This window comes from Dermochelys coriacea, chromosome 4 (genome assembly GCF_009764565.3).
Source record: "Dermochelys coriacea isolate rDerCor1 chromosome 4, rDerCor1.pri.v4, whole genome shotgun sequence".
In the NCBI taxonomy this organism is placed as follows: domain Eukaryota; kingdom Metazoa; phylum Chordata; order Testudines; family Dermochelyidae; genus Dermochelys; species Dermochelys coriacea.
In genome coordinates, this window is record NC_050071.1 from 99,693,813 (window position 1) to 99,699,812 (window position 6,000).

Consider the following 6,000-nt stretch of genomic DNA (forward strand, 5'->3'; position numbering starts at 1 on the left):
TGGCCCACACTTTGCATAATTACAATAGGCCTTCAGTTATATTTTATATTTCTAGTTTCAGATACAAGAATGATACATTCAGATAAATAGGATGAATACATTCAGTAGATTATAAACTTTGTAATGATACCTTACACAAGAACTTTTGCATGAAGCATATCCCAGTTACATTATATTCACTCATTAGCATATTTTTATAAAATATAGAGTGCAACATCATAACTTCAGTTTCACTTGTGCTCAAATGAGATTCTTAATTTGTCATATTTAAGGTTGATTTGCAGTTTTACCAAGGTATATAGCTCAAGTGTTAAAAGTATGCATATATTGTTATCCAATGTCAAACCATCAAAAAAGTTTTGCTAGTAGGAAAGAACTAACCTTCTCAGTCATGGGTGTTCCTTTAAAATATATTTTTGTTCTCAGCTCTATTGGGATCACAAGTCATTGGAGTCAATAACAAATTCCTCAGCCCAAGTCACTTCCTCTAGCTGAAAGAACGAGAAGTACTTGTGTCACCTTAGACACTAACAAATGTATTTGAGCATAAGCTTTCATGGGCTAAAGCCAACTTCATCAGATGCATGCAGTGGAAAATACAGCAGGAAGATTATCTAGCTACACACAAACATGAAAAAAATGGGTGTTGCCATATCAACTCTAACGAGACTCATCGATTAAGATGGACTATCATCAGCAGGAGAAAAAACTTTTGTAGTGATAATCAGGATGGCCCATTTCAAACAGTTGGCAAGGGTGTGAGTAACAGTAGGAGGAAAAATTAGGATGGGGAAATAGTTTTTACTTTGTATAATGACTCATCCACTCCCAGTCTTTATTCAAGCCTAATTTAATGGTGTCCAGTTTGCAAATTAATCCCAGTTCTGCAGTTTCTTGTTGGAGTTGGTTTTTGAAGTTTTTTGGTTGCATAATTGCAACTTTTAGGTCTATAATTGAGTGTCCAGGGAGGTTGAAACGTTCTCTGACTGATTTTGGAATACTGTAATTCTTGATGTCTGATTTGTGTCCAATATTCTTTTGCACAGAAACTGTCCAGTTTGGCCAATGTACATGGCAGAGGGGCATTGCTGGCACATGATGGCATATCACATTGCTAGATGTGCAGATGAATGAGTCTCTGATAGCGTGGCTCATGTGATTAGATCCTATGATGGTGTCCCTTGAAGAGATGTAGACAAAGCTGGCAACGGGCTTTGTTGCAAGGATAGGTTCCTGAGTTAGTATTTTTGTTGTGTGGTTGCTGGTGAGTATTTGCTTCAGGTTGGGGGGCTGTCTATAAGCAAGGACTGGCCTGTCTCCCCAGATCTGAGAGAGTAAGGGATTGTCCTTCAGGATAGGTTGTAGATCCTTGATGATGCGCTGGAGAGGTTTAGTCTCTGAAGTGTCACAAGTACTCCTTGTTTTTTGACTAACAGGGCTACCACTCTGAAATGTTCCTCTAGCTGGTTGCAAGACTCACTTCCTGCTCCGTGTGTACAAGATCAGTGATTCCAGCCATGCCTACAGGATGTAAACAGAAAAACACTTTAGTTTTCTCTTGTCCAAGCTCTCATGCCTAGAAAGCCCTAAAACATTTGTTCATGATCTAATACTGGTTTATGCAAAGTAAAACATCCATTGTTAGTACTATATAGTGAGTCACTAAGTTTGTTTCCATGTTTGCAAGATACCAGGTTCCCAGAAAAACATGGCATCACGGATCAATTTTGACAATTTCCAGATGCCCAAACAAGATGTGTCATCTATATTACACATTAATTTCTTACATATTCTTACATGAACAATTTATCTCCATCTCTGGGAACACCAATGTGTTAAAGCCACTTGAACAGGATACCCAGCATTTAGCATGTAAGGGAGAAGACAACATAACAAGGAATCACAATTGCTGGTTCCAGAGAGCACAGGAAAAAGAACTCTGCCTAAACCAAACTAATGGTTACTCAGGATATAGCAAGGAAGCTATGAGATGTCAACCTGGCTAGAACTCAGAGTACCAGAAGACCAACTGTCACAGACCCATTAAAATTGTTCCTGGGGAGCTTTTTGGGAAATACTCCCAGATGCAAAAGTTTATCTTTGGGATTTTATTTCTTCATCTCCCACCACCAGAAGGCAGAGGTCCCATTGTACTCCAGCCTGAAACCATACAGTTTGCTCAAAGTAGGTAAGGACAAAAACTGCTTCTTCCTTGGTAGCTGGGGCCTTTTGCATCCAACCTCAATTTATACTTTAGGCATAATTCCCCAAACAAGAATCCCAGAAGGCTTGCCACTTTTCCTACAGCAGGAGTTAATGATTTAACTAATTCCAGAGAACAACTGTCATACCACTCCTTAAAAACCAGGTCCTCATCTAAAGGCTGCTTAGAATGAAGAGGACTCTAATGTAAAGCAGACCATGTCAGTCTTGCATCTGATCTCCAGATCTAAGGTAGAAGACAAAGAATTAGCAGTGCAAGAGTTCACTTCAGAAAGCAAAGCTGTTTAGAGGTTACATAGGCAATGCTATGGATTCTCATAGGCAAAGCCTCAGCACTGCAGCAGAGATTAGGACACAGCCTCTCTACTCAACTTTTTCTGAAATCTCCCATTGTTTCTTCCAATGGAACTTCAGTATTAGCAATGGTGAGAGCACTACAGTAGATGGGCCACCTGAATTTGACAATCTATACAAGTGCTCAAAACTGCATCAGGGTTACAGCAACAAGCTCATTATAAACAGTTAGAGGGAAGCCAATCACTCAATCGCAGAGTTGGAAGTAATCTATAGCATTAATGGAAGGTAGCAAAAAAAAAAAAAAAGATTGAAAGCAGCAGCTGAGGCAGACAGGTTAAATAGAGACTGAAAAGTATAAGGTAGTTAGGGAAGAGTAAGCAGCTTTGGACAGCAATTCAGCGAGAAATTAGAAAAGCTGTTTGGACTAACTCCCCCATTTGCTGTTTAGGTCTCTCTCAACCTGGTCTTTACCAAAGCCTGATCAAACCAGGTTAGATAAAAACAGTGGAATGAGTCATGTGATATATGGAAACAGAAGAGAAAAATGATATTGTAATTAGATTTGAAATCATGGAAAGAAAAATATCAGGGTAGTTAGAATACAGAAATGAGTGAAACTCTAGATCTTAAGGTGAGACCAAAAAGGAATGGAGAAAGGCTGAAACAAGCAAGACAAGAATCCAATATTGTCACACAGATAAAGCAGTGACAATTTAAAAAAGTTTCACCCTCTGTGTAGCATTTAACCTCACCACCACTTTAAATGTATTTTCTGGTCTCTTTTAGAAGGGCTAACTGGTAACTATCTATAGACTTGCAATTGTACTTTGCACATGGAAGTAGCAGCTAAGTTTCAGAGATAGTCTGCTGAACTCCAGACTTCGTGAAGAGGATAATCTGGCCCATTGATTTCAGAATTATTTCCAAGAACATCATTGCCTGAATTTTCTCCCATGGAACTCAAGCCCTCTTGATAAGCCATCAGTCAACTTCAGTATCTCATACTGAGCTAGACTTTAGCATCGTCATTGGAAGTATGTTTACTAAAACAATCTTAGGGTAAGTGAAAATAGCAAAAAATAGAAACTGGGTTAAGTAACATCTTATATTTAATGTTTAAGATGGCAGTATAGTAGAAGTGGAAGCAACCAGTAGAGAGCATCTTGGGATCTAGATATCTGTATTGGTTGAAAATGGGTTTGACTGGGAGTGGAGAATAAGCTTCCTAAAGCCTCTCTCATACTACAGTGTGATCCTAGTTTGGGATAAGATTCAGTGCTACATCATTAGGAGATGTGCAGAAATTGTAACTATGGGGATGGGAGCTCTTGTGCTGTCCTACTCCTTGGCTGCTCTAGCATGACCTTAGACAGCCCTGGGAAGCTGCCCAAGTTATTGCAGTCTACACCGAGCTACCTGTGTGCCAAGCAGTGTCTGGAATCCCTGCAGGTCACAGCCTCCTCTACACAGGGGCTGCCCCTCAGTAGGCAGCCTTATAGTCAAGTTCCTCAGTGCCACATCCAGGGCTTTTAAATACCTCTGCTACTTCTGCCTCTTCACCTGGCTAAATGAGCAGGGATTCCAGTCTTCATAGGGATGGAATTAGAATCTAGGTGGAAGAGTTTGCTGTGTGCCCCAGAAAAAGGCCCTTCACAGTTACTGAAGGACTAGTTAATGCTCCCAGTTTGCTGTTCAGTACATGTTAACTAATCTTTAACAATACTGAAGACAGCTCAATCCTTCTAACAGTAACTTCTTTGGCCAACAGGCAATGGGTCAGTGGAGAGACCTGAAGTTGATGCTGAAAGTTTAAATTCTCTAAACTCTCAGCCTTAAGTATGACTATTAGCAACTAAACTTCTGGTAGAATTTGGGGAGTTGTTATATCTACCCCATCTAGGTCTCAGACTGACATTAGCTAGTGGAAGGAATGCTAAAACAGTTTTAGTCAATTATGCTCACTTTGGATATCCATGTAGATAACATGATTCCGAAAGGTATTAGCTAAGTTCTTGCCCTCAATGAGTTCCAGTGACAGCAAGTTCCATTCTTCTGCCATCCTTTTACTCAAACTATTGTTTTGAATTTCTCACCTTTTAGTTTCATTGAACATATCTTGTTCTTGCATTATCTAGGATTTATAAAATTGACCTAACAGTTGCACACTTTGCCTAAAGTTATTTAGAAAGTTTCAGTTTAGCAATATACTGCTTGCAATCCCCACCTACAAGATTGTTTGTCCTCATGTGCCACATAAAAATACCATCTAACAGCAATAAGGATGCAAGACTTAGTTTATTTGCTGCTGAGTTGTGGCATAGAAACAGCTTGTTGACTTGCCACAATGAAGGCCAGACAAGTTTGAAAAGGAGAATGCACTGCAAGTTTATTGATCATGAAGACTTTACTAGGCAAGCAATTCTTGCAAGTTAATTTTGCAAAGAGACATGGAAGTCCAATCCTTAGACAGATACAGCTTACAAACAAATGCAGATGACAGCACACTGCAAACTCCAGAAAAGTCAATTATCTAGAATGTTCTCTGAAGAAGTTGCTCCATTACTTTTAAGTTCATGCATCAGAGCACTAGATCATACACTGTAGGAAACAATACTGCATCAGCAAGGGGAACAGACCAGAGAACATTAACTGTTCTTTTGGCTTCTGTGGTTGACTACTTCTGGTCTCCTCTTTGGGTGGATACCTTGCCCCCTTCCCAGGCACAGAATAGCTTCTTCAGAACATTATAGCTTACAGCGGTCACAACAGCTCCTAACCAGAAAGGATGTACACCATATTGCTCTGGACAAAGGTCAAGTAACCTAAAGCAGAACGGAAGACAACCAAGAACTGTCTCCTTGTCAATGGTGTGCCATCCCAGTGTACAGAGAGGCCCATCTCCTTGTGGCCTAGCTGCCACGTAATTGCACAGTGCCTCAACAGGGCATACCCATCTCTCTAGATAATCCAAGAGAGATCAAAAAACCTTTCTTGGCCCAGGTAGGATGTATGCAGATAAATGTTCACTCTTTCCTCAGTCAGTTGGACATCACTCATGTACAGGAGCTCTGGCTGTGCCCAGTTGCGGTGCTCTGCTACCACCTCTTCCACATGAAGAGCCCCAAAAAAAGCCACAGTAAACAAGGCACGGAACACCAAACATTCATGGAGAGCCACACACAGACTATACTGTGCCCAAGAGAGATCGCAAAACCTCAATGGTTACATGAGATCTGCAATATCTTTGATTACCTTCCCTCCACTGCAACCCTGCCACTGTATGACAGGTTACAAAATCTTGAAGAGGATCAGGGTGACCTGTGATTTTGGAGATATAGGAGAGTGATGCCAAGTACATCAGTATTTTTGGATAAGACAAGCCTTGTGATTTCATAGCCACCACAAACCCTCTAATTTGATCCTCGGGAATTGGCCAAACTGCAGGCATTCCCATCTCTTCTCTAAAGAGAAAAAAGTGCA

The 6,000-nt window shown here is 40.5% G+C and overlaps 1 protein-coding gene across 1 annotated transcript in view; it reads right to left on the reverse strand.

Annotated features, from left to right (window-relative positions):
- CHRNA9 (cholinergic receptor nicotinic alpha 9 subunit) overlaps nucleotides 1-816 on the reverse strand; it is a 37,850-nt gene extending 37,034 nt beyond the window's left edge. Inside the window, exon 1 of the mRNA XM_038399771.2 lies at nucleotides 382-816. The gene's annotated coding sequence lies outside the window, so the exon portion shown is untranslated. The remainder of the gene's footprint in view (nucleotides 1-381) is intronic.
- Between the last annotated feature and the right edge of the window lie 5,184 nt (nucleotides 817-6,000).